This window comes from Eptesicus fuscus, chromosome 2, assembly GCF_027574615.1.
Source record: "Eptesicus fuscus isolate TK198812 chromosome 2, DD_ASM_mEF_20220401, whole genome shotgun sequence".
In the NCBI taxonomy this organism is placed as follows: domain Eukaryota; kingdom Metazoa; phylum Chordata; class Mammalia; order Chiroptera; family Vespertilionidae; genus Eptesicus; species Eptesicus fuscus.
Window position 1 is genome coordinate 55,666,433 of NC_072474.1, and position 25,870 is coordinate 55,692,302.

General features: G+C 38.4%; 1 protein-coding gene and 1 long non-coding RNA gene across 2 annotated transcripts in view; one reads left to right on the forward strand and one right to left on the reverse strand.

The window, feature by feature from the left end:
* The window catches only part of GRID2 (glutamate ionotropic receptor delta type subunit 2), a 1,386,076-nt gene that overhangs the window by 911,535 nt on the left and 448,671 nt on the right, over positions 1–25,870 (reverse strand). The window lies entirely within an intron of this gene.
* LOC114232221 (uncharacterized) lies at positions 1,106–23,039 on the forward strand. Its single transcript, XR_003618262.2, has 2 exons — positions 1,106–1,376; positions 22,952–23,039. It is a non-coding gene; the product is annotated as an uncharacterized LOC114232221 (long non-coding RNA).

Sequence of the window (25,870 nt, forward strand, 5' to 3'; positions counted from 1 at the left end):
AGTAGTGGTATATTGGTATACTAGAGTTCTTAAATTACCTTCACAGTATAAAAGTGGTGTTGAAAATATTCTTTGACATTTTTTGACTCCCCCCTAAAAATTTAAATTTCTTCTTAAAATTGTCTATTTTTAGTTTTTTTTTACACAGAAGTTCAGACAATAAATTTAACTATTTAATTTTTTTTTTTTTACCTAAGGGGTACAGATACAGGGTAAGTAAATACAGAATCAAACACTAACAATTGTTTTTATTCTAACTTTTTGAAGGCAGGATGTTTTCTATTGTAAAATTTCCTCAAGCAACCCTCCTTAGAAATTTGTCTTTTGAAGATATATGCTTCTCTATTCCTAAGAATCCTCTGCTATTCAACAACATGGTACATTATTCCATTACATTTCCTTGACTGAATTGTACCACTCTCTGCATTATAGCAAACATTCATCTAAGTATGCAAGTGACTTTATATGGTCCACTTTCATCCTTTCTCTTTGTTATATACTCTTAATCATGTTCACTGGTCTATAGAACCTTCTTTCTCCTCAGATCACAAACATGTTCTAATATTTCCTATGCCAAAAACCTGTTATTTGATATGTCTGCCTCCTTAAACATCCTTGAAACAGAAATGAATATAAAAGTCCTTTGTAAAGTGTAAATCACTATGAAAATGTTTGTGCCCTTTTCATTGTTATTGCTTATTCATTCAAATATGTGTTGAACAGCTACTATTCCAGCCATTTCAAAGTATAGTCTGAGGACCCCTAGTGTTCCTCAACCACATTCAGGGTCTCACAGGAGGTTAACCTATTTACATCATAATACCAAGTTGTTATTTGTTTCTTCCACTCTCATTTTCTCATGAATGTAAGATGGTTTCCCAAAGAGTGCATGACCATTAGTTCTGAGCCTTTATGCTGAGAAAACAGCCATAGTCAAAAACAAAAATAACATGTCATGGCCATTTACAATGCAGGAGATGGTTACATTAGACCAGCAAGCAATTTGCCAGCCTCTTTGGTCTTTGGGTTCTCACTACTGGGTAACAATATAAAGGAGTTCTAAGGCTAAGAACTCAGAAAACCACTGTCAAAGGAAGTGCTGACATTTGAATTCAGCCTTGTGGTCTTACTATCTAGGAGTTGTGTAGAGGGAAACCTAGACACAATATATTTGGATCCCTCTTATACTGGCAATAAGTGAAAATGAGATGTAGTAGGAAGGTGAACTATTCCGTTCATCCAGGAGTAGGGTCTGAGTATTCCCAAGTAACACATCATGAAGAAATAGTATCTATATTTTCCAGCACACAGTCAAGGTGGGGAAAGCCATTTTGGACTACAGAGTTCTCTTTGCTACACCTAAATCAAGGCACAAGGTAACATTTAAAAAACCTTTTTGGGTATATGTGCTTTGACAGTAAAATAAGGCAACAAATCAATCAAAACTGATTTGTATTAACTGAGTAATTTATTAGTTTTAGTTGTAAAATAATATTTTTCCTAAATCATGGCTTTTGAGTAAAGTACTTTAGTATTTTCATTTATCAAAATTATATTTTAAAAATTTTCTAATCCAAATGTAAATACTATTATAGTCTCCAAATTTATTACTTGTCTCACAGACTGATATTCTATAAACAGAATATATTTTCACTAAAACTTTAAACTACTTGAACATATGAACTTGGTCTGAGTCATCTCTGGACAAAAGCTAGAATCTCTGATATTCAATTCCAAATCCTAACATCTCAGACTCTAACCAGACTGAGTCAGAACCATTTTTTACTCCTATAAAATTTTTCCCTCATATAGAAACACAGACATTTTTATAAATACTGGTTGAACAAGAAGTATTTTACGTATTTCCATAGTTTTATTAATTCTTATAGAATTTGATAGTAATATTAGTCTCCATAAAGCTAAGCTCTGCAATGCATAGTTACCTTCATGCTCCTAATATTTATTCATACTCAATGCATTTTATTTGAATTTGGAGCCATCACCAAGACATATTAATGCTTATAGTTTACCTTATAATTTGAATATCAGTTTTCAGTTTATTCCATGATGATAAAACTCACATTATTACCTATTTTCCATTTGAAAATTAATGTGACCAAATATTTTGTAACTGGGTTATGTCCCCTTAGTAGCCATGTGGGCACATTTATAAAATTAATGACCATTTTGATAATATAATGAAATATAAAAACTACATTGTAATAACCCCAAAATTAATAAAAAGTTTTACAACTTCCACCTTTCAGAATTATGTACACATTGTCAAAGATTCATGCTTAAGAATATTCACTGCCACATTATTTGTAACTAGAGGCCCAATGCAGAAAATTCGTGCATGGGGTTGTGGGGGGTGTGTGTCTCAGCCCAGCCTGCACCCTCTCCAATCTGGGACCTCCTCAAGGGTTGTCCGACTGCCCATTTAGGCCTGGACTGCTGGCTTCCAACTGCTCGCCTGCATGCTTTCCTGACTGCCCCTAACTGCTTCTTCCTGCCAGCCTGATCACCCCCTAACCACTCCCCTGCCAGCCTGATTAATGCCTAACTGCCCTCCCTGCAAGCCTGATTGCCCCAACTGCCCTCCCCTGCTGGCCTGATCACCCACAACTGCCCTCCCTTGCAGATATGGTCCCTTCCAACTGCCCTCCTCTGCTGGCCACCTTGTGGCAGCCATCTTGTGTCCACATGGGGCAGCCATCTTGTGTGTTGGAGTGATGGTCAAATTGCATACTACTCTTTTATTAGATAGGATTGAGGCCTGGTGCACGGGTGGGGGCCAGCTGGTTTGCCCTGAAGGGTGTTCCAGATCGGGGTGGGGGTTCCCTTGGGACATGGGGCGGCCTGGGCGAGGGGCCTGTGGTGTGGCAGAAAGGGAAATAGTCCCACTTTAACACTTACTTCTGTCTGATGGTAACCCAGGAAATCTGCATTGTCTATAAGATCTCATACAGTTCAGGTGTAGGAGGCAGTGGGTAAAACTAATGTACAGTCACATATGAGAAACAAAACTCTAAGCATTACCTGGAGAGTTTCATTAAAAAGCCTTTCCTAAATTCATAAGTAGCTCCAAAGTCCATTTCTCTAGACAGCTTTGGCTATCCCTGTTTATAATACTTTTTACAGGCCTATTTAACTTGTGCTGTCTACAGGGTGTCCCAAAAAATGAATATACACAATGTCTGTAGATTCTATTACATTTTGAAATGAAATGTATTATGCTGTCTGTATAATTATTCAAAGTGTGTATACATTATTGGGGGGACACCTGTATTTTTTAGCTAATCCTTCTTAATGTTCCCAATCTCTTTATTTTCCTATGTAGCTCCAAAAATTATTAGTCCATCCTTAGAAAGTCTATAGAGTATCTTTCATCATTCTACCTTTGCTTTCATATTTTATGATACTCTCTTTATCCTCAACACCATCTTCACTTTTTAAATTTCATCATTTTAGCCACTTCTCTTTAAATGTTTTATTTATTATTCTTAACCACTCTTCTTTCTTATAACAGTAAATTATACTTGTGATTTAACATTACTTTTTATAATAGTACTAGAGGCCCGGTGCATGAAAGTCGTGCACGGGGGATGTGTCCCTCAGCCCAGCCTGCACCCTCTCCAATCTGGGACCTCTTGAGGGATATCCGACTGCCCATTTAGGCCCAATCCTACATCCCTCTTACAATCCAGGACTGCTGACTCCCAACAGCTCGCCTGCCTGCCTGCCTGACTGCCCCTAACTGCTTTTGCCTGCCAGCCTGATCACCCCCTATCCACTCCCCTGCCAGCTTGATCGATGCCTAACTGCTCCCCTGCTGGCCTGATTACCCCTAACTGCCCTCCCCTAAAGGCCTGGTCACCCCTAACTGCCTTCCCCTGCAGGCCTGGTTCCCCCCAACTGCCCTCCCCTAAGGCCTGCTTGCCTTTAACTGTCCTCCCCTGCAGGCCTGGTCACCCCTAACTGCCCTCCCCTGCAGGCCTGGTCATCCCTAAATGCCCTCCCCTGCAGGCCTGGTTCCCCCCAACTGCCCCCCCTGATGGCCTGGGTCCCCCCCAGCTGTCCTCCCCTGCAGACCTGGTCACTCCTAACTGCCCTCCCCTGCAGGCCTGGTCACCCCTAACTGCCCTCCCCTGCAGGCTTGGTTCCCCCCAACTGCTCCCCCTGCCAGCCTGGGGCCCCCCCAAATGCCTTCCCCTGCAGGCCTGGTCCCTCCCAGCTGTCTTCCCCTGCAGGCCTGATCACCCTCAACTGTCCTCTCTTGGAGGCCTGGTCCCTTCCAACTGCCCTCCTTTGCTGGCCTGATTGCCCACAACTGCTCTCCCCTTCAGGTCATCTTGTGGTGGCCATCTTGTGTCCACATGGGGGCAGCCATCTTGTGTGTTGGAGTGACAGTCAATTTTCATATTACCCTTTTATTAGATAGGATGATTCCTTGAATTATGTCACTGTTAAAGCAAGTTCTAAAAAGGGTGAGGTCTTTAAGTCAGTGTCAAATTACTGAGTTTCTGGTACAATGTAGATTCTCAACCCATTTTAACAGAATTAGGGCAAGTGTTCTCAGTACACAGTTCCCATACAAAGGAACAGGATGGTTAGTTGATACACTCCCAGTGCTATGTTTTAGCCTGTCTCATTAGAGAACATGCTGCATGGGTTCTTGCATGCACTCTATACTCTTTCTCCTCCATGCTGACCAATAATGACCACAGACTTAACCCTTTGCACTTGCTTGCTTTTTTCTTGATTCCTTTATTCTAATGCTAACTGTGTCGAGTCACACTCGACATCCTAGTGCAAAAGGTTAAGTAAGAATTGCAGGCCTAATAAGATAAAAAGCAGTGCCCAGAAAATACACAGTTTAGTATCAGTACTTTCTAAACTGTATCCAACCAAGTATTTCTCTAAAGTCCTATGTATATTTAAAATAATATATTTGATTATTGGAAATCATTTGCTTAATATCCCTCTCCTCTAATATTTCTCTAATGCAACATTCTCCTTGAAGGCATAAACTGTGTCTGTTTTATTTGTTACCATATCTCCAGTCATATAGTGGTTGGATCATAAAAGATATTTACATATTGCCTTGATTAAATGACTAAAAATAGCCACATTCTCATCCTTTTATATAACAAAGGTACTAATCTTTTTTATCAGAATGTAGAGATTACCTATAGATAATGCTTCATTTTTAATAATGTCAAATGATGTCATAGTTTAAGGCATAAATGAATACAAAACTAAATTAAAATAAAACTTAAAAAGATATGGTGCAAAATAAATTGGCTCTACTATGTCTTTACCTAATTTATTAAATTTCTCCCACAAAACAAAACAAATAATTTAAAACAAAAACAAAGGTAAAACCCAAACACCTAATATAACCTCTGATATTCCTGAAGGAAATATTGATGATATTCACTAAGATGGCAATAGCATTGTACCCAGTACTATTTGCTCCTTACACAGAAATATTAATATAAGTTATAAGGGAAATCCTGTAGGTTGACACTAACAAGACAAACATACTTTCTTTTTTTTTTTTTAATATATTTTATTGATTTTTTACTGAGAGGCAGGGAGAGGGATAGAGAATTAGAAACATCAATGAGAGAGAAACATCGATCAGTTGCCTCCTGCACATTCCCTACTGGGTATGTGCCCACAACCAAGGTACATGCCCTTGACCGGAATCGAACCTGGGACCCATGAGTCCACAAACCAACGCTCTATCCACTGAGCCAAATCAGTTAGAGCCAAACATATTTTCTTAACCACCTTTAACATGTTATTACTCTACCACAACTGACATTTTGAAATCAGTGTTGCAAAAAATTGGTTTTCGGTCCTGACTACTTTGATATGAATCTATCTGAGTTGAACAGATATCTGTAAAAACACTGTTTTAAAAGCAGTTGGTTTTCCATTTCATGATGGCTGCTCCTGCAGAAATAAAAGTGTAGGTCTGGTGACCCCTAATAGCTGGGCTTTCTTAATAGCGCTCATCACTCGCATGAACCTAACTGGAGTAAGATGCTAGGAGGCTAGTGCCCTGCAAGACCATGTCACCACAGCTGCCAACAGACAAAACAACAAGCTGGTGCCTAAAACAATTCCTTTTTTTTTAATTTCTTTATTGATTAAGGTATCACATATCTGTCCTCATCCCCCCACTCCCATCCCAAACCCCTCCTCATGCATGACCCCACCCCCCTGTTGTCCGTGACCACTGGCTAGGCTTATATGCATGCATACAAGTCCTTTGGTTGATCTCTCCCCCTTACTCCCACCCTCCCCTACCTTCCCTCTGAGGTTTGACAGTCTGATCGATGCTTCCCTGTCTCCGGGTCTGTTTTAGTTCATCAGCTTATGTTGTTCATTATTTCCCATAGATGAGTGAGATCATGTGATACTAGAAATACACATATAAGAACAGAAAGTGAGACAAGCAATAATGGTTATGCTGAGAGGCAAATGAATCAGTCTGTAGTAAGTTTCTTTCTGGGACAACAGTTCTAGAAGATTCTAAAAATAGACCACCCATTTTGGAATGCTGTACTACAATTGTGCCCTCAATTTAACTATTATTTTCAGTTAATGTAAATAATGACAGTCTCTTAAAGTTGGTTAACATTTCATTTTTCACATATACTGGTTAATGTGATGGTTAAAACTTTCCTGTATAATTATTTATTTTATCTAAATAAGAAAATGTTAGCTAAAGTGTTAGATAAAATTAAAGACAGATCATCAAGTAGTCAAAGGCAAAAAACTCCCTGGGCTCCAGGCAACAAATGGTAAATTTGCTTACTAATGATATTACCACTCTTATGACTGGATGAAAAGAACAAATATTCATTCTTGATAGACCTTCCCAAAGGCTTATAGTTGAATCACATGTATTAATACACCCCAAAGTTCTGTACAACCTTAAATCTGATGTTCTTGATCAAAATCTGACTTATATTAAGCAATATTTATGCTTAATAAATAACTGGATATGACCTGAAGTCCATTCATTTTTCTATGAGTAGTCACTATTATCTGGCAATACGTTTCATGGATGTTATTAGTATTATGAAAAAAAAAAGAGTTCTAGAATTGAATGTGTTTGTAGATGTCTAAATTATGAATAAAAATTCTATAATTATTTTTTGAGACCTATAAATATATTAATGGTTATGTAAACAATATGAAGGGCATACCATGAAGTGTTTCTCAAAGGTTTTATTACAAACCTTTTTACCCCTGGAAGTGTCTTGATACTGTACATTTTGCTATTGATTTGAGCTAAATACTTAAAAATTTGTATAGACCAGTGGTCGGCAAACTGTGGCTCGTGAGCTGTGGTTTGCCACTCTGTTGACTAATGAGTTTGCTGACCACTGCTATAGACCATGAATAACCAAAGCAACCTTGAGCAAGAAAAGCAAAGCTGGAAGCTTCATACTGCTTATAATCAACATTACAAAGTGATAGTAATCGAAACTGTATGGCATTGGCATAAAAACAAACACATAGATCAATGAATCCGAACAGAAAGTCAGGAAATAAACCCACTCACAAACTTTGAGTTATAAGGTGAATAAATTCTGAGGATCTAATGTATAGCATCCATGTAATCTCTATCAGGCATAATTCAAATCCCATCATGCAAAGTCTGGGATAATTAAAATGTATAAGAGAACAGTGGTGACCTGGGGGAGAACTTATGAAACCTTGTCTCCTGCTTTTGCTGAACATTCTTTTCGTTATGCTAGACTCCAAGTTCCTATCGGGGACCTGGTCAGATGGCTGTGGGTGCTAACCCATGCCACCTGGATCCGCGATCGGGGACCTAGGCAGGCGGCTGGGGGTGCTAACCCATGCCGCCTGCCCTGGTCCGTGATCCGTGATCGTGGACCTGGTCAGATGGCTGTGGGTGCTAACCCACGCCACCTGGATCCGTGATCGTGGACCTGGGCAGCCTGCTGCAGGCATTAACCCACGCTGCCTGCCCTGGTCCATGATCCCTGATAGGGGCTTTGAGTCAGCTGCCACTGGCGATGGCTGACTTGAAGCCCTTATCCCAGACCTGGTCAGGCGGCTGCGGGCTCTAACCCACACCGCCTGCCCTGGTCCGAGATCGGTGATGGACCTGGGCAGGCAGCTGCCCTGGTCCGTGATCCCTGATCGTGGACCTGGGCAGGCGGCTGCAGGCCTTAACCCACACCGCCTGCCCTGGTCGGAGGTCGGTGATGGCGGACCTGGCCAGCCGGCTGCGAGCATTAACCCACGCTGCCTGCCCTGGTCCATGATCGGTGATGGACCTGGGCAGGCAGCTGCCCTGGTCCGTGATCCCTGATCGTGGACCTGGGCAGGCCGCTGCAGGCCTTAACCCACACCACCTGCCCTGGTCCGCGATTGGTGATGGCGGACCGGGGCAGCCGGCTGCGGGCTTCAACCCACGCCGCCTGCCCCGGTCTGCGATCGGTGATGGCGGACCTGTGCAGGCGGCTGCCCCGGTCTGCGATCGGTCATGGCGGACCGGGGCAGGCGGCTGCGGGCTTCAACCCACGCCGCCTGCCCCGGTCTGCGATCGGTCATGGCGGACCGGGGCAGGCGGCTACGGGCTTCAACCCACGCCGCCTGCCCCGGTCTGCGATCGGTCATGGCGGACCTGTGCAGCCGGCTGCGGGCTTCAACCCACGCCGCCTGCCCCGGTCCACCATCATGGCTTGGATCTCACTGGCATGGGTGCTCCCCCCCGCCATCTTTGCTGGTTTAACGTATATTTACTTATGATTGGCTGGTGGGCGTGGTTGGTGGGCGTGGCTGGTGGGCGTGGCTTATGGGTGTAGCGGAGGTGCGGTCAATTTGCATATTACTGTTTTATTAGATAAGATTGTATCTCAATAAAGTTGGACTGAGAAAAACAAAACTGAATAGTTAGCCTATATGGCTGTGGTTCCTCTTAGATTATTCTTGCTGTGTTGAAATACTTTGATGCCTATAGCTTACAATGGCATATGCTTTAGGAAACAACTGTTGGGCATACCTTATTATATTTATTCTAGGGATTTTGATAAAAATAACATCCATGCATCTTTCAATGTTCCTGTTAACATCAGATGAGATAACTATGAGGTAACTAATTTGGCTTGTTTTCTTCTAATGGATACTATATACGTATACTGCATTTGCATAAGGCCATTACTTTGTCCATTTGGATTCTAGGGAAAAAAAGGCAGCTAACTTCTATAACTAAATAGAATTCATTATTATTGATGAAATCTTTCCCTTGTTTTTATATTTTCTTAACTCTATGTTTTTACTTATTTTTATATAAAAATCTTTGAACCACTTTATTGAGGTATGGGTGACATGTAAAAATGTCTATGCATTTAATGTATACAACCTAATGAGTTTGCATATATCTTTACACTCATAAAAACATCATCACAATATATACCACAAACAATTAAGTCTATGTATTAATCTCTAGTAATCAGCTGGTTTTTAAATCATTTTTAATATAGACAATATAGAGAGTAATAGCCACATTAATAATTATTGCATTCTTATTATACACTAATCATTGTCAAACACTATTTTTATGCATTATGTCATTATCACAACAATGTTAACATGTTGTTATGTTAAACTTACAGAAATGGAAAATGAAGTTTTTGCTATTTTATTAGTAAAAGTGAAGGGAGCATTTGAATCTAGGTTTTCCTGGATTGAGAATAAAAGTGCTTAACTTTAGACTGGAGCTGGATCTCTTAGCACTTAGTTCAGTATTTATTTATTTTTTACTTGTACATTACCGCTGCAATCTCACTGTCATTTTATCTCTCAGACCAGCCATTAGTAATTAGAATATCCCTTTGGTTTTCTGCAAAGCATGCTTTCTTCTTTCCTGAAAAGTCATTCACTATCCTTGAGTTCTTTTGGTAAATTTTTTTTTAAATATATTTTATTGATTTTTTACAGAGAGGAAGAGAGAGGGACAGAGAGTCAGAAACATCGATGAGAGAGAAACATCGATCAGCTGCCTCCTGCACACCCCCTACTGGGGATGTGCCCGCAACCAAGGTACATGCCCTTGACCGGAATCGAACCTGGGATCCTTGAGTCCGCAGGCTGACGCTCTATCCACTGAGCCAAACCGGTTTCGGCATCTTTTGGTAAATTTTTATTGTTTTCTTTTAGAGTGATATAAAGAAGTAGACATAAAATAGTGATGTTCATTTTATGTGCTCTGTTTTTTCTGTTATATAAAATGCCAGATAAATCTTAGAATGGGCAAAAATCCTAAATCTTCCTGTACAGTAGTAGAATTTTAAAACTGGCTCTCTCCTTCCCCTATCTGTCCTCTTTCTCAGTAACCCAATGTATATGTTTAAATGTCAGGCAATATGTCATTGGAACTCAAGTCCTTTCAATGGTTCTAGGAGATAATGACAGCTAAATCATTCAATCTCTTCCCGAGAAATAGACCTCGAATGGTTCTCAGAAACCTGGGTCCCATAATTGCTGTCTGATATGTTCTGTAACTATACAATGAATTGTTGCAATTCATAGTTACTTTAAATTGTCCTCTTTTTAAAGTAAAGGAGATTGTAGACTTGGGAAAAAGAAAGATTTCTGTTCTATTTTAAATTATGTAATAAAGTCATAACATTATAAAGACTACACCTCAAGGAAAAAAAAAAAAAAGGCTGTATAGGCTCTCAGTCAATTCATTACTTCCCAGTGTCTGTCTATAGAAAGTCTGAGCTGAGAACACTTATCACTGATACAAGGTATTTTTAAAAATATATATTTTATTGATTTTTTATAGAGAGGAAGAGAGAGGGGTAGAGAGTTAGAAACATTGGATGAGAGAGAAACATCAATCAGCTGCCTCCTGCACACCCCTAACTGGGGATGTGCCTGCAACCAAGGTACATGCCCTTGACCAGAATGGAACCTGGGATCCTTCAGTCTGCAGGCCAACTCTCTATTCACTGAGTCAAACCGGTTAGAGTGATACAAGGTATTTTTTAAATGAGAAAGAAAAATATGTTTTGATAAAGTTTGATGATTAATATTAAAGTTATCCAAAGAGTATATAAAATAAAGGGAATTATTAACAATCCTATATTATAAAACCATAATATTGAAATCGACCTGAAGGTGGAACAACATGTCGCTATGATGTGCACTGACCACTAGGGGCCAGACACTCAATGCAGGAGCTGCCCCCTGATGGTCAGTGTGCTCCCACAGGGGAAGTGCCACTCAGCCAGAAGCTGGGTTCATAGTTGGCGAGTACAGCAATGGTGGTGGGTTCCTCTCCTGTCTCCACTGCAGGCAGGCAGTAAGGAGCGAGGAGTCCCGGACTGTGAGAGCCCCGGACTGTGAGAGGGATGTCTGACTGCTGGCTTAGGCCTGATAAGGTTGTGCTGCCTTCTTGTTTCAGCACTAACACATTAAACAAGCATCTTTTCCATGCTCTATTTAGTGCCACACATGGCCAACATCCCCCGAGGGCACAGGCTGGGCTGATAGATCCTCCCCCCCACCCAGTGCACGAATATCATGCACCAGTCCTCTAGTAATATATAAAATTTCTGGAAGACAGCGAATGGATTGGAACATAAAGCAAAGTGGCATCAAATTACTGATAAAATTCAAAACTATGTTGTATAGATTACTACAACATGTGGACATAGCTCTGTTCAGGTTGCTGACACCATCAAATATTTTAAAGTAGGATAAAAGAATGAACTAGGCAAACAATGTAAATACCAGTTGTCCTATCTATTTACTAAATGATCTTAGACAAATACTTTATCATTCTTAGCCTTAGTTTTCTGTTATGAGGATTATATTAGAAAAAATGAAAGTGTTTATCAGAATCCTAGTCTTGCTGAATGTGCTCACTCAGTTTCTTTTTTCTCTCTTTTAATTTTTTTCTCCCCTCTCTCTATTTCAACATGTACTGAACGCAAATTATAATAATAGGCTAATGAATCTTGAGGGGAAATGTTTATTGATGTATTTATTTAGCTGTACTGACCAAAAATACACAAAAGAAAAAGAAAGAAAATAAGATTTCATTAATTAGGAGTTAATTAGGATGAGAAGGTTATCATCCTTAATTAGTTAAAAGTCCAAAATGTAGCCCATTTACAAACAAATGTGAATTTATTTCCTTCAGGAACATAAAGTAAAACAAACTAATTATTAAATAAATGTTGCTAAATAATAGTTCTGATAGATCTACTTTAATGAACAGATAAGAGTCACATAATTAGCACATTATGGAGTGCAAATGGCCTGGTAGAATGCTTAAATGAAGTGTGCTTCCTTAAATTAATTAAACATTTTCTCCATATGGCCTCAACCAACCCTACTGAAGCTCTTAATTTGTATTTTCATTATCTAATTATATAAAAATAATTTTGTCTATCTATTATCTATCTGTCTATTATCTATCTATCTGTCTATCTATCTATCTATCTATCTATCTATCTATCTATCATCTATCTCTCTATCTATTTAACACAAATGTAGGCCACAAAATTCACAATGGAATTCTGAACAAATTTAATTAAAAATTAATAAAAGATGGCTATCAATGACTTTGGTAGCAAAATGAAATGAATGTGGACACTGAAATATCAGCGTAGTCTTATTTTAATTTTAGCAGCTAAAATATAATAATTTTGAGCTTATTTAAAATATAGGAAATGACCAATATTTCCAATTACCTGAGGTTGGGGAATGCAGTCTCTCAGGCTAGTTAGTTGTAGATACAAGTTAAGTCTGTTGTGAGTTCAGGAGTATGAATATGTAATAGGAACAATTAGATATTTTCATTCAGGTAGTTTGGAGAAATACTTATAGACATTATCACCATCCAATGGTTACTATCAAATTTGGCTGCTTAGCTATGTCCATACTGCATAAGTGATTGGACAGCATACTTCTAAGTGTTTTACAAAGAAGAAAAACTTGTCAATATACAAACCCCTATGTTAAATGTTTTAAAATGTAAAATGAAGGATAACATTTATTTTAATTCAAAATAAAAATGTTTATAGCCTTCCATTCATATATAAATAAAATCATTCACCTTTTCCACTCATTGACCACCTATAATGTTTTGTACATTTTAAAGACATCAGATGCAAAGATTGAGGGTCACTGTCATTAAAGAATTTCTCACAAATGTAGGTTTCTTAGCTAGTGATAAATCCTATATAATAAAGAGGTAATATGCAAACTGACCCCCACACCCTCGCACAACATGGCCACCCCCATGTGGTCAAAGATGGCCACCACAAGATGGCCGGCAGGGGAGGGTAGTTGTGGGTGATCAGGCTAGCAGGGGAGGGAAGTTAGGGGCGACCAGGCCATCAGGGGAGGGCAGTTTGGGAGAATCAGGCCTGCAGGGAAGCGCAGTTAGGGGCAACTCTGCCAGCAGGGAGGGCAGTTAGGGGTGACCAGACCGGTAGGGAAGGGCAGTTAGGGGAGACCAGTATGGCATGGGAGGGCAGTTGGGGGCGATCGGGCTGGCAGGGGAGGACAGTTGGGGGCAACTGGGCCAGCAGGGGAGAGCAGTTGGGAGCGATCGGGCCAGCAGGGGAGCAGTTAGGCGTCGATCAGGCTGGCAGGGGAGTGGTTAGGGGGTGATCAGGCTGGCAGGCAGTTGGATATTCCTTTAGGGTCCCAGATTGGAGAGGGTGCAGGCTGAGCTGAGCGACACCCCTACCCAGTACATGAATTATGTGCATCGGGCCTCTAGTTCATATGTAAGAAACTGAAAACTACTGGAGAGTTGTGAGCAGAAGAGTGACATGTCACTTATGCTTTAACAGGAACACTGGTGCTACTGAGAACCCAAATGCAGGAGCACCAAGTTGAAGCATTGAGGATGTTTTCAGGTCCAAGTAACAGAATAGCAAACTAAAGGTGCCTTAAGCAATGTAGACAGTTATTATTTCACCTCACAGGAGCCCTAGATGATGAATTGATTAGCTCCAAAGTCTTAACAATTTGTGAGAAATGTTTTAGGTAATCAGAAAATGTATGGTAGAAAAAACCCACACTTCCTACCCACATCTGGGTTAAAGTTATAGCTTTACCATTTATTATTCTGTGGCTTTTAAATAGTTGCTTAAATGTTTTAATATTCGATTTCATCATCTATAAAATGACATAATTATTGCCTTGTTGGCAGACTTAGAGAAAATAAACATGAAATTGATAATAACTCTTAATACATTGTGGTTTATAATGATAAGACTTGAATTGATAATGAGACAAATGATGGTATTCCCTTTCTTTAAAGCATGCCCTCTTGATTGATTATACATAAATCTTGAATCTACTTGGGGACATAGACCTGGTCTTTTGAACACTCATAAACTAATTCCTCGCTGGCTGCCTTTCCCTGGACTCATTTCTGTTATACTTTAGTATATGTAGTGCTTCTAAAATATTTCCATTGAGATGCTAATTCTTGAGATGGTATGACAAAAAAAAAAAAAAGTTCATAGAAATAAAATTCTGTAAACTGTTGCTTATGACTTGCACCAAAGAGTTCCACATTGCATCAATTTTTATCTAAAACTGATCATGTAACTCTTACTAGGAATAAAACAGGGAAATTGGCTTACTCAAACTCAGAATTGTGAAACATTCTGTCTTAATTCAAATAAATACTTTGTATAATGTGTGGAATCAAGTCATTAACTGACTATTATCTGATAACCCAATCATTAATAAATTTATTTGCTGATGTAAAAGGATAATAATTAACTAGGGGAAGGTAAATGGTGGTTTCTACTCTCCTCCTAGGATCTTTCTTTCTAAGCTGCATGGTCCTCTTGATAAATTTCTCCTATCTGTTAGCCAAGACTATGAGTTTTATTAGAATCAATTAGGAACACTAACTTTAATTCGGTCAATTTATGATTACTCCTACAAGATTTATACAAATCTATTTATTTGCAATGATTATTCTGACCTAAATTTGAAGTGAATTTTAGTGTTTTACTGGTGTCATGAAGTTTTCATTTTATGATGTTAGTTTTTGCCGTTAGATTTATTGTGATTATCAGACTGATAACTTTAGGCTATACAGGAAACTAATTCATCAGTTTTACTTATATCCTTGAGATTAAATAGAAAAAAAAATATCTTATTGTAATTGTAGTTGCCTATAATATGAACAGATTTTATGGTATTACTTTTGATAACTTTTTTAAAGCAAATATATCTTCACTGAACTTTATACTCACCTTGGTCTTGATATTCTTTCTGCTTACAAATTATAAAAAATGTCATTTTTTTCTCTAAGTTGTCCTTATAAAATTATTATTTTTGTATTTTATAAATTTTTCTATTGGGAATTCTTACATTTTGAGATTTCCACTTCATTTTATTGGTATGCTGTTTAAATAACAGTCTCCTAATTTACACCAGGCTTGTGTCAAATTAAATGCCAATAAATCAGGAAAGTGTTACCCAACAATGAGGCCCTTAATCTGGCCTTTTCTCTATCTCTAACTCAAATCACCCTTAACTTCTCCAGCAGTGAAACATAAGAGATGGGCAGAAAGTATTTAGGTGACTATTCATATTTTGAGCCACCAGGTAGCTTCATTTGCAGGACTGCTTTAGCTAGAGGACCAGTGATATGGTAATGGAAAAGGGGAGTACTGCCTTTCTGTTTTGTTACGTTTGAGGGAGCATTATGCAAAATATCTTTAAGGATGTCTTTTTGGGGGCTGTGTGTGGGGAGGAGACCCAAAACATTTGGAACGTCATCACAATAAAAAGATCTGTGTTTGTTTTTGTTTTGTGTGTGTGTGTGTTTTTACTCTCACCTGAGGTTATATTTATTGATTTGAAAGACAGAGAGAGAGAGAGAGAGAGAGAGAAAGAGAGAGAGAGAGAGGAGCATCTATGTGACTGAGAAATATTGATTGGTTGCCTCCAGTAAGTGCCTCTCACCAGGGCTGCAACCTTCAACTTAGTTATGTGCCCTGACCAGGAATTTAACCTGCAACTTTTTTAGTGTACAGGACAACACTCCAACCAACTGAGCCACCAGCCAGGGCAAAAGATCTGGGATTTTTGGTATCAAATTAATTAATGCAGAAATGAATGCTTATAAAATGAAATAAAATTATTTTAGGTTCAATTTTGATGTCTCTGGGTATTAAAGAAGTTAAATCCAAACTAAATTACTTAGTAATAAGGCTTCATTTAAATCTTTAAATATTTTTGAGAGATTAGACAATCTTATCAGAAATCAACTTTACATATACCCACACATGTACACACATACTAAGCAAAATATATACTCACATAAATGTAGTTATTTTTTATGGTAATGACATATATTGTGTACGTAAATGTCAGAGACAGAATTCACATCCTACCTAATAATAGACAAATATGCAAATTGACCATACCTCTGACACACCCACAAGCCACACCCACCATCCAATCAGAGCGAGCATGCAAATTAACCCAAACCAAGATGGCTACAGCCACAGAGAGCAAGGTTTCCTAGGTAACAGAGGAAGCCAAGCTTTCCTGCCTGCCCTTGCCAGGCCTAAGCCTCCACTCAAGCTACAAAGTTTCAATTATAGAAGGTAAACAAATTCAAACAAATGGTGGCAGGATGGAGCTTGAGAGAGCAGGACAGAGTTGCCACCGGCAACAGGGGAAGCAAAGCTTTCCTCACACCCTGGCCGGGCCCAGCTGCTTAAGGCAACAAAGTTTCAATTATAACTCCAACACAAATGGCTGCCAGCCTCGCAGGGAGCCCCAGGCTTGGCTCTGCTCCAGGCTACAAAGTTTCAATTGTAGAAGGAAAATAAATTCCAGATCCAGGGCCTCTGCTTGGGTTGCCAGGGGGCGTGGCTGGCCTGCAAACCACCACAGGCCCCTCACGCAGGCTGCCCCATGCCCCAAGGGAACACCCACCTGATCCAGGACACCCTTCAGGGCAAACCAGCTGGCCCCCACCCCTGTACCAGGCCTCTCTCCTATCTAATAAAAGAGTAATATACAGATTGATCATCACTGCAACACACAATATAGCTGTCCGCATGTGGTCAAAGATCCTGCCCCCATGTGGACACAAGATGGCCACCACAAGATGGCCAGCAGGAGAGGGCAGTTGGGAAGCACCCGGCCTGCAAGGGAGGGCAGTTGAGAAGGACCAGGCCTGCAAGGGAGGGCAGTTGGAGGTGATCAACCCTGCAGGATAGGGCAGTTAGGGGTGACCAGGCCGGCAGAAGAGGGAAGTTGGGGGCAAACAGGCTGGCAGCAGAGTGGTTAGGGGGTGATCAGGCTGGCAGGCGGAAGTGGTTAGGGGCAATCAGGAAGGCAGGCAGGCAATCAGTTGGGAGCCATCAGTCCTGGATTGTGAGAGGGATCTCCGACTGCCCGTTTACACAATTGTCAAAAGAGCAATACAATACAACGGGCAGTCGGACATCCCTTGAGGGGTCCCATATTGGAGAGGGTACAGGATGGACTGAGGGACAACCCCCTTCCGTGCACGAATTTTGTGCACCGGGCCTCTAGTCATATTTATAAGAATATAATGGTTAAAGGTGGCAACATTGAGGGAGTTGCATACAAACTTCTATACCTCAATAGAGATATGAAATGTAAATTAGGGATACACTATATCCCTACCAAACTCTAAAATTAATATTTTTTATTCATCATAAAGTTATTATCATCATTTTAAACACAGGTCAATCACTGTTACCTGCTACTGAATTGCATGCTTTATGTGCAGTATTTCACTAAATCCACAGAAACTCCACTTAAGTCAGTATTGTTAAAATCTTTATTTTACAGAAGAGGTATTTAAGTCTGTAAAATAAGTTGTTTCTCCCGATAGCAATTAAATAAAAGAAGGATTAGAATCTAGACTACCTGAATCAAGTTCCTGAGTGCTTTTAGAATCACATATTTACTCATCTTTTCTTGGAAAATACTTAAATTATTGGGAACCTTAGAATATTGAACCTTCATTTATAAACCCTCATTCCTTCTCCATATATCAACTTTTTGCTAAACTCTATCATTTATTTTACCTGGCTATATTTCAGATAACCACTATATATACACCTATAAACTGGTGAGAAAACATGCTTTATCAGTAGTAGTAAAATTTTTAATGCAACTAAATTAGAGACAATTAAATATTCAGTAAAATGACTTAAAATCACTATTTAAGTATAATAAGATTGAGATATTTCAGGCATCAATATACCCACAAGTTTTTAATTAATAAAATAATTTATAGTGTTCAATTGTAAAAAAAAATATCTAAATTTTAGAAAAATATCAACTTGTAGCATTTTTCTTTGAAGGGTAGAAATTTGTATTTTGAACTAGCTGAGGTCAGTACTTGCCATTTATCTTTCTGAGGTTTAACATAGCTTTCCTCTAACTTTCAGTAAACTCATTTACTAACAGGGAGATTGTTCAATCTTGGCAGATATCAACTTTACACACACCCATACATGCACACACAAATGAATGTACACTTATGTAAGTGTGGTTATTTTATATGGTGTTGACCTATATTTTTGCATGTAAATATGAGAGACAGCATTTACATTACTTATAAGAATATGATGGTCAAAAGTGACAACGTTTACTAAAAGTTTTTTCATTGTTTGTTAATCCTCACCTGAGGATATTTTTCCATTGATTTTTAAGAAGAACGGAAGAGAGAAGGAAAGACAAAGAGAAACATAAATGTGAGACAAACAAATCCATTGGATGTCTCCTGCAGAAGCCCTGACCAGGACTGAGGAGGAGCCTGCAACCAAGGCACATGTCCTGGACAGGAATCAAACCCAGGACCCTTTGGTCTGTAAGCCAACGCTCTATCCACTGAGCCAAACTGGCTAGGCCATTTAAGGTATTTTTTTTAACATGTTATACAAAAACATTTTATTCTGGGCATAAAGGGAATAATAAGCAATTTCAGTCTTCTAAGAAATTGAATTTTTAAAAGGAATGAAAACTATATTGTGCAAGATTCCACTACACTAATTGTCATATCCAAATATACTCTTCATTGCCTTCTACGTAAAAATGTAGTTGGGCTATAAAAATATTTTTCCTGTGCCACTTGTTTTTTTTCCCCACTTTTAAAAAAATTTAAGTTCTTTATTGTTTAGAGTATTACATATGTCTCCTTTTTTCCCATTGACCTCTCCCCAGCTGTTCCCACCCCCCAGCACATGCTCTTACCCCTCTACTGTCTGGATCCATGGGATATGCTTATATGCATTCATACAAGTCCTTTGGTTGATCTTTTAACCCTTCTTTCCCCTGTCTTCCCTTTGAGGTTGGATGGTCTGTTCGATGCTTTTATGTTTCTGGATCTTCTTTTTTCCCCATCAGTTTATGTTGTTCATTATATTCCACAAATGAGTGAGATCACGTGATATTTATCTCTCTCCGATTAGCTTATTTTGCTTAGAATAATGCTCTCCAGTTCCATCCATGCTGTTGCAAATGGTAAGAACTCCTTCTTTTTTATAGCAGTGTAGTATTCCATTGTGTAAATGTACCACAGTTTTTTAATCCACTCATCTGCTGATGGGCACTTAGGCTGTTTCCAAATCTTTACTATTGTAAATTGTGCTGCTATGAATATAGGGGTGCTTATATTCTTTCTGATTCGTGTTTCTAGTTTCTTGAGATATATTTCTAGAAGTAGGATTACTGGGTCAAATGGGAGTTCCATTTTTGATTTTTTGAGGAAACTCCATACTGTTCTCCACAGTGGCTGCACCAGTCTGCATTCCCACCAGCAGTGCACGAGGGTTCCTTTTTCTCCCCATCCTCTCCAGCACTTGTCCTTTGTTGATTTGTTGATAGCCATTCTGACAGGTGTGAGATGGTACCTAATTATTGTTTTGATTCACATCTCTTGGATGATTAGTAACTTTGAGTATGTTTTCATACATCTCTTAGCCTTTTGTATGTTCACTTTCAAAAGGTGTCTATTTAGGTCATTGGCCCATTTTTTGGTTATATTATTTATCTTCTTTTTGTGGGGAATAAATGGGTCATACCTCAACATAATAAATGCCATATATGACAAACCTACAGCCAACATCATACTCAATGGGCAAAAACTAAAACCATTTCCCCTAAGAACAGGAACAAGACAGGGATGCCTGTTTGCACCACTCCTGTTTGACATAGTACTGGAAGTGCTAGTCACAGCAATCAGACATGAAGAAGAAATAAAAGGCATCCAGATTGAAAAAGAAGACGTAAAACTGTCATTAGTCTCAGATGACATGATTTTGTACACTGAAAACCCTAAAGACTCCATAAAAAAAAAAAAAACTACTAGACTTAATAAATGATTTTGGCAATGTAGCAGGATACAAAATTAACCCAGTAATCTATGGTTTTTTTATATACCAATAATGTACTCACAGAAAGAAAAACTAAAAAAGAATCCAATTTACCATTGCACCAAAAAAATTAATATACTTAGGAATAAAATTAACTAAGGAAGTAAAAGACCTATATTCAGTAAACTACAGGACTTTGAAAAAAGAGATAGAAGAAGATATAAACAAATGGAAGAATTACTGTGTTCATGTATTGGAAGAATCAATATCATTAAAATGTCCATACTACCCAAAACAATCTATAGATTCAATACAATCCCCACTAAAATGCTAATGGCATATTTCACAGACCTAGAACAAACTCTCCAAAAATTCATATGGAATAAAAAAAGACCCAGAATAGCCACACCAATCCTGAGAAAGAAGAACAAAGTTGGAGGGATCACAATACCAGATATCTGCCTATATTACAAAGCTACTGTTCTCAAAACTGCCTCATACTGGCACAAAAACAGACTTATAGATCATGGAACAAAACAGTGAACCCAGAAATCATGCTCAACTAAAACTTAACAAAGGAGACAAGAGCATATAATGGAGTCAAGATAGTCTCTTCAATAAATGGTGCTGGGAAAATTGGACAGATATATGCAAAAAAAAAAAAAAAAAAGAAAGAAAGAAAGAAACTAGACCACTAAGATATACCATACACAAAAATAAAATCAAAACGGATAAAGGACTTAAATGTAAGATGGGAAACCATAAAAATCTTAGAAGACTCCATAGGCAGCAACATATCAGACATATGTTGTAGCAATATCTTTACAAATACATCACCTAGGGCCATGGTCGGCAAACTGCGGCTCACAAGCCACATGCAGCTCTTTAGCTCCTTAAGTGTGGCTCTTCCACAAAATACCACGGCCTAGGCGAGTCTATTTTGAAGGAGTGGCATTAGAAGAAGTTTAAGTTTAAAAATGTGGCTCTCAAAAGAAATTTCAATCGTTGTAGTGATGATATTTGGCTCTTTTGACTAATGAGTTTGCCGACCACTGGCCTAGGACAATGGAAACTAGGGAGAAAATAAACAAATGGGACTACATCAAAATAAAAAGCTTCTGCACAGCAAAAGAAACCGTCAACAAGACAAGAAAGCCCACTGCATGGGAGAACTTATTTGCCAATGTTATCTACACTAATAAAAGAGAAATATGCAAATTGACCGTACCTCCGCAATGACATCCAGCCAATCAGGAGTGAGCATGCAAATTAACCCAGCAAAGATGCCTGAAGGCTCTGGCCTAAGCAAAGACTGAAGAATGAAAACTGAAGACGACTGAAGACTGAAGATTGAAGAGGCTTGGATTCTTCGCTGTGGCTGGAGTGAAGGCCTGGGTCCCAGGTGCCGGAAGAAAACCGAGCAGCCAGGGGAAGGAAGTTCTATTGCACAAATCTTCATGCAACAGGCCTCTAGTATCCTCTAAGGGTTTAATCTCCAACATTTACAGGGAACCCACTTGCTCTTTTTTAAGCTTTGCCACTAGATGGCCCCAGAGGGACACTGGAGGAGGGAGCGTTTATCTTCTGATTCCCAGTGTTCTCTTGTCATGCTTCTGCAGTGCACAATGTCTCCAGTGCCTGGCTCTTCTATCCCATTGTGGGCCAGTACCACGCAGTACCCAGCAGCTTCGCCTGGAACACTTTCTAGTGCCTTAAAATCAGTTTCAAGGCCTGGCAACTCCCTGTAGATGGCTTCCTCCAAAACCTCCTAGGATGACTTTGTAATCTAGTGTGTCCAGTGAGGTATCTTACCGTGAACAGCTGACTCCAGGATCCCTTTGTATCATTTTGCCATGATTACCAACATACAACATCTTGTAGATGACTGTTTCCATTAAGCACTTCTGATGATACGGTGTGGAATGCTGGCACCTTCTTAGATGGCTTTGCAGAGGAGTGCTGTTGTGGGTGGCTTCTGTAGTAACCCAGACAGAAGATTTCTAACAAATGCTGCTGCTGCAGCACATCAGTGACATCTCCACTCCCCAGTGAGCCATGGCTGTGTCATCTCCAATGAAGTCTAGCTGTCAGCCTTGGTTGGGGTTAAAGGGGTAGAGTTCTTCCTTGGGTATAGCATTTCAGCTCTAGAGGCAGTGGCTGCTTCTTTATATTGACTATGCCTGTATTTCGCAGTCCTCTTTAATTACTAGTAGTCGACCCTTCATAAATCACTACAATACTCTGTTATATCTATTTATTCTGCTTATTAAACTTCCCCGTTCAAATTACAGTGTGGTTTCTGCCTCCCAGTAGGCCTTGGACTATTATACACACAAAAAGTAACAGGAGACTTAATCTACAAGGTCAAGGAGCAATAATACAAGATGATAATACAAAATGTGTCCCAAGGCATAGAAGAAATAACTAGTGCTGCACCAAAGAGTGAAATAATCAATAAAATGTTTTTAGACCATGAGTTAGTTCTCTAAGAAGAATTAATTTTTTGAATGTGTGTGTATGTTTTTTGTTTGTTTGTTTTTCAGATAGAGGAGAACAAGAATAAATTTCTGGAAATGGATTTATCAAAGGAACTGTCCTTATACTGTTAAAGAATAAATGACTAGACAAAAGGATTCACAGGGTAAATGCTGATTAATTAGGCTATAAATATATGGTGGGGTCAGTTACAAATAAGCTTTAATGCATGCCAAAGTTCTTGCACATCTCACATATTTGTTGAGCTAAATAGATTTTCACTGAAGGATGTGTGTTTCCCTTAGAAATTCAGTTGCATATCAGTTACTCAGAAGCCCTGATGTATTATATGCTTTTGCCTGATCTTAAACAAAATAATATGCTCCCATGTTTAAAAGTTTGTATTTATACATAAATTTCCATCATAATGAATACCTAGAAAGAGAAGACTGAGAAGCCTGCAGGGATATAAACATGTACTCAAGATAAAAACAATATCCAAAAGCATTTGTCAAATGTCAGACACTAAACATATATATATAATAAACATTTTAAAAGCCCTGGCACCCGGCTGGTATGGCTCAGTGGTTGAACATTTAACTGTAAACCAGTAGGTCATGGTTCCATTTCTGCTCAGGGCACATGCCCAGGTTGCAGGCTTGGTCCCTGGTGGGGGGCATATGGGAGGCAGCCAATCAATGATTTTCTCTCATCATTGATGTTTCTATCTCTCTCTCACACTCCCTTCTTCTTCTGAAATCAATAAAAATATATTTTCGAAAAAGCTCTGTCCAGATAGCTAAGCTAGTTGGAGCATTATACTATATACCAAAAGGTGTGGCTTTAGTACCTGTTCAGGACACAAACCTAGGTTGCAGGTTTGAGCCCTGGTCAGGGCACATACAAGAGGCAACTAACCAATGTAAGTCTTTCACATTGATGTTTCTCTCTTTAGCCCTCCTTCTCTAAAATCAATAAACATATCCTTGAGTGAGGATAAAATAAACTATAAATAAACAAATAAATAAAATATCAAACACTAAGAGCACTGTTGGTATTGTGAATATTAAAATTTTCACATCTTGCTAACATAAGTAAATGGTGGGGAACCAGATGTATTTTTTATTTAATTCATTTCACAACTTTGTATTTTACTCATCAGTTATAGTTTGAGAACTACAAGGCACAGCATTTACCTTTTCAAGCAAAGATCCCAATGGAAAGGTAAAGGTATATACATATATCTAAAAAGCCAAAACATAAAAAAAAGTAAAAAAGTGCACGTAAGTCAATATTTAAAGGAACTGAGTTTAGTCCTGGACATTATCAAAGTCATCAAATGACATAAAATGGATATTCCATCTGGGTTTAGATAATGCATTCTTTTCCCATTTTGTTAAGCTCTGAGTGAGGCTGAACTGTCAGGCACCTGTCAAATAGAAAGGAACTTTAAGCAACACCTTCAAGAAGTAGCAAATTAAGTATATGTCAACGCGTTGTTGTACTGAATGGGAATGTCAAACATGCCAGAATTATAGACACTTTCTGTATCAGGTTGGAAGATTGTTTATAAAGACTGGTGTACCTGCACAACATAAATCAAGTTTTCATTCACTGTATGCTAGTGATCTTATCATCAATATATATAATTCTACCTGGATATAAAAACAGAAATCATCACATAAATCTGTCCCAGTAAAATTGAGGTGTTATGCTAACTTGATCATTTCTATTAAAATATTTCATATGAAATCACAGTGTAATACTATAATTAAAATGAACTTGACTTTATATTTCTATATTTATGGTTACATCCATTTGTTTCTCTAAGTTTTTAATACAAATACATTTCCATTTATTCAGGGAACAGAGCTCCTATCACCAAAATCATACTTACCCCATGGAAAAAGTTTTTATTAAATATGTTACAGTGTTTTTGATTTATAATACTTGACATATCATTTATATTGTGTAAGAATATTTTTTGCAATCTACATTACAATGGTAAGTCAAACTGACTTATTTTTAAATGTCTAAACTAACTTTTATTTCACTTATTGATAATGAATAACTACTTCCCTTAATTGGGAACATGTTGTTTGTCACATGATAAAGGCATATCAATTTGAAAATCAACCTACACAATAAGCTATTTAAAAATAATTTCATTTGCATTCACATGGAAATTGTACAAATGTTCCAAGGTGAAGGCTTGCTGCAATATGTTATTTTTAACATATAGAATATTTTAGGCAACAAAGGGCACATTCAGGGCATGAAAGTTTGGCAAATGAGCATTTCTTTAAGATGACTGCATCTTACAGATAAAGGTATCTTTAAAATATATACTTACCCATAAAGAAGTAAATCATTACTTTAAATCTTCTGTTTAATTCTTCATAGCTTTTAAAAGCATATTAAACTTTTGCTCAATAGTATTAGCACCTTTTGATACCTCTTTTATCTTATTGTAATTGTTCTTAATTGTCAACAGTTTATGTCTTACTCAAACTATAGTGGTATTCTAAAACTTAATGACTCTAATTGGTACAAGCTCATGGAAAAATTATATAGCTCAAAATTCTTTTTAAAATCATAAATATTTTTATTTCAGATAGAAAGGGAAAGTGAGAGAAAGATAGAAACATCAATGATGAGAATCATTGATCAGCTGCCTCCTGCATGCCTCACACTGGGGATTGAGCCCACAACCCTGGGCATATGCCATGACCGAGAATTGAACCTCATGGTTCATAGGTTAATGCTCAACCACTAAGCCACTCCAGCAGGACAATGAATATTTATGTTGTTCAAATGTTTAATTACTAGAAAATCTGTGGTGAGAATCTTTATATATTAATATCTGTGCACATCTCTAATTATTTCTTTAATAATATAAATTTCTAGAACTGAAGTATAATTAATATCCTACCTAATAATAGACAAATATGCAAATTGACCATACCTCCGATACACTCACAAGCCAC